The sequence below is a fragment of the Melanerpes formicivorus genome, unplaced genomic scaffold (assembly GCF_026170545.1).
Source record: "Melanerpes formicivorus ecotype bairdi unplaced genomic scaffold, bMelFor1.0.p_v2 SCAF_448, whole genome shotgun sequence".
NCBI classification, from domain to species: Eukaryota; Metazoa; Chordata; class Aves; order Piciformes; family Picidae; genus Melanerpes; species Melanerpes formicivorus.
The window spans coordinates 86,440-90,512 of NW_027142800.1; positions in this window are offsets into that span (position 1 = coordinate 86,440).

The window sequence follows — 4,073 nt, forward strand, 5'->3', positions numbered from 1 at the left end:
GGAGCCACCACAGCTTCTCTGGGCAACTTCTTCAATGCCTCACCACCCTCACATGGAGAATTTCTTCCTAATGTCTAATCTAAATTGAGCTTCTTCCCATTTGAAGCCATCACCCCTCATCCTATCACTCCATGCCTTTGTAAAAAGTGCCTTTCCAGCTTTCTTGTAGGCCCTCTTCAAGAACTGGAAGGCTGGTCTAAGGTTTCCCTGGAATCTTCTGTTCTCTAGGCTGAACAGCTCCAACTCCCAGCCTGCTCTTGCGTCTCCTATGCATATGTATGCACTTGTATGTGTATGCATGCATTTTGTATGTGAGTTTGATGAATAAGAAAAATGAGAAAAGAAACACATCCAACAATTTAGTGAAAATATTATGAAACTGGCAAAATGTTTAATCAGATACAAATCTCTATTTCTTTGGGTTTTTTTCACACAGTGCCCGTTCTAAGAAAGCAACAGAACTTGAGTAAGCCTTTCCCAAACCTCTCAACACATGGCCATGTGTTCACAGCACAGAAGTTGCAATGAGGCAGAACTGAAAGGTCAGATCTAAATCGTGATGAATTTGTCCCCACATCAGCTCACAGCCCATCGTCTAAACCTACTGAGTCTTGCCTTTTTCCTTTCTGTTTTAATTTTTTTATATTATTATATGCATGTATACCACACTGGTGTTTCTATGCTTTCATTTAGCATAATGCTAAGACTGTAACAAAGACAGATGCAGCTTTTAAATATGCTCATACTCTTATTTCCTTAACTTCAGCTTACCTTACTCAGAGCTATTCTGTTAACGGCCAGAATCTTCCCGATAGGATGTGAGACAGACCTTTGAAAGAGCCGGGACTCACCTACTTGGAGGCTCTAGTCCTGTGGCAGCAGCACTCTACTGCCCTCTCTTGGGTTTGCTGACAAGCTGAAGTGCAAGTGGAAAGCTTTTGTCTGTATTCACAATGATTTGTAGTGACCTTCAGAAACTTCGTGTTAGACTGGCATTAAGCAAAGGAGAGAAACCTGAAGAGATTTGTGGGCACATGTGTTTATTTTTGGTTTTGAAGCCACAGTATGTGAACCGAAGTCAGGCCCTTCTTTTGAGTACTAACCACAGATCATGCTGTGTTGATATCCTTTGTCAGAATACAGAATACCAAATTAACCAGGTTGGAAAAGACCTTCTAGATTATCAAGTCCAATCTATTACCCAACACAATCTAATCAACTAAACCATGGCACCAAGTGCCCCATCCAGTCTCTTCCTAAACTCCTCCAGTGATGGTGACTCCACCACCTCTCTGGGCAGCACATTCCAATGGCCAATCACTCTTTCTGTGAAGAATTTCTTCCTAACATCCAGCCTAAACCTCCCCTGGTGCAGCTTGAGACTGTGTCCTCTTGTTCTGGTGCTGGTTGCCTGGGAGAAGAGACCAACCCCCACCTGGCTACAACCTGCCTTCAGGTAGTTGTGCTTGGTACCATGGTTTAGTTGTTTAGGTGGGTTGGATTGGTTGATGGGTTGGACGCGATGATCTTGAAGGTCTCTTCCAACCTGGTTTATTCTATTGTTCTATTGTTCTATTGTTCTATTGTTCTAAACAGCAATTAGGTCTTCCCTGAGCCTCCTCTTCTCCAGGCTAAGCAACCCCAGCTCCCTCAGCCTCTCCTCATAGGGCTTGTGCTCCAAACCCGTCCCCAGCTTTGTTGCCCTTCTCTGGACACGTTCCAGCAACTCAACATCTTTCCTAAACTGAGGGGCCCAGAACTGGACACAGGACTCAAGGTGTGGCTGAACCAATGCTGAGTACAGGGGCACAATGACTTCCTTGTTCCTGCTGCCCACACTATTCCTTATACAGGCCAGGATGCCATTGGCCTTCTTGGCCACTTGGGCACACTGCTTGCTCATGTTCAGCCTACTGTCAACCACTACCCCCAGGTCCCTCTCTGCCTGGCTGCTCTCCAGCCACTCTGACCCCAGCTTGTAACATTGCATGGGGTTGTTGTGACCAGTGTGTAGAACCTGGCATGTAGATGTGTTAAATCCCATGATATTGGACTCTGCCCATCTGTCCAGCCTGTCAAGGTCCCTCTGAAGAGCCCTTTTATTCTCTAACATATCAACACCTACCCCCAGCTTGGTGTCATCTGCAAATATACTGATGATGGACTCAATTCCCTCATCCAGATGATCAACGGCCACCCTTGCAGGAAAAGATGTTCATCTTTATTTACACTTCTTAACATTTCCTACACTGTCACAATTATTTGAATTTCACAATAATACGAATATTTGTAAAACATTACAAAGTTAGTCAGTTGTTTTTTTTTCAAAATGAAATGCATCTGTGCATAAAGACACATATGGATAACAGCTTCTGCATCTTTAGAGTTAGAAATTATCAGATGCCAAAACTAGAATACAGATTAGATTCAAATGAAGTTTCCACATAGAGCAATTAACAGCATGGACCTTGACAAATGGCACCCATGTACCACTGAATTTAGTATCCTGATTGAGATGCCTCTGCCAAAGTAGATGTGTTTACATTCTCAGCTGCCAGGAAAGCAATAAAAATAAATGGAAAAATATTCAGTAATAGAAAAAAAAGTGTAAAACTGACATGACAGTAGTGTTCATCTACCATTAGGATCAAACACCTGCTGTAAATAAGGCCTCTTTTATTTTCTGTCTTACATCAGAGATAAAAGCAGTTTGAGTTTTGCTCTCTTAAAAAGAAAGTGTCAAAATTAATATTAGATTCCCCAAAAGAGAAATCAAAACAATCTACCCAGGTTAAAATAAAACTTTGCAAATCTATTAATAATAGGCAAACTCTACACGTGTTATGTTTTACAGCATGAACATCTGCCTCTGTGGATGTCCTGGTCTAAGATGGCCAGAATAGATTCTGCTCAGTGCTGTGAATTCTCAGCTCAGTGAGGCCCTTTCTGCTACTTAAGGCAGGTTTGCACAAACAATGCTGATGGGGAGAGTTAACACCAAGGGTTGGGCTGCAGACCGAGGGCACTGCTACATCTTGTGTGCAACCTCAGAGTGCAGGAAGGGAAAGGCTGCAGCTGTGGGGAGGATGGGGCAGCAGAGGTGACCCTAAACTGAGCAACAAGGAATTCCATCTCATGGATGGCATCTTCAGGGTACACGGGAAGGATTACCAGGGTCAAGCCTCTTCTTCAATGTCTAGAATCACCTGTGCTGTGCTGCCTTTCAGCAAGATCTGGACAGGCTGAAGAGCTGAGCAGAGGGGAAAACCTCACAAAATTCACCAAGGGCAAGTGCATTCCTTCTCTTGGGAGGAATAACCCCCTGCACCAGTACAGCTGAGGAGAAAGCATTTCCACAGAGAAGGACTTGGGAGACCTGGTGGATGACAAGTTAATCATGAATCCCCAACATTCCCCAATTCTGTGGTTCTCCTGCTCCTATGAACTCAGTGAAACTTGTAGCTAATGCAGTATCTTCCTTTTAATTCACAAACTGGGGCATTTGTGATAGGACCTGCTTTCTGATAAGGTACCCGGGGGACTGCTTCTCTGAGACTCTTCTCACATCTGCAAGAGGCATTGGTGAGGCCTACTCAGAGTCATGAAGAACTGAATTTGGAAAGGATGAACGGCATAGTGTTTTATAATTTGTGTAGTCTGAGTTTCATTCACAATCAACATGGTTCTTAAAAATATTGAAGAACTGCCTCACAGGTTAGCTGTTAGGCTGAGCTGTTGCTGTTTCAATGCTTGTCTTAATGTTGCAGAACTCTATTAGTGAGCTCACTCAAAGAGTGCACATGTTAAGTCATCTTGTTCTGGTCTTGGTGGACAAGCAACTTTATTGCTGTCTACAACTACCTGAAGGGAGGCTGTAGCCAGGTGGGGGTTGGTCTCTTCTCCCAAGCAACCAGCACCAGAACATGAGGACACAGTCTCAAGCTGTGCCAGGGGAGGTTTAGGCTGGATGTTAGGAAGAAGTTCTTCACAGAAAGAGTGATTGCCCATTGGAACAGGCTGACCAGGGAGGTAGTGGAGTCACCGTCACTGGAGGAGTTTAGGAAGAGACTGGA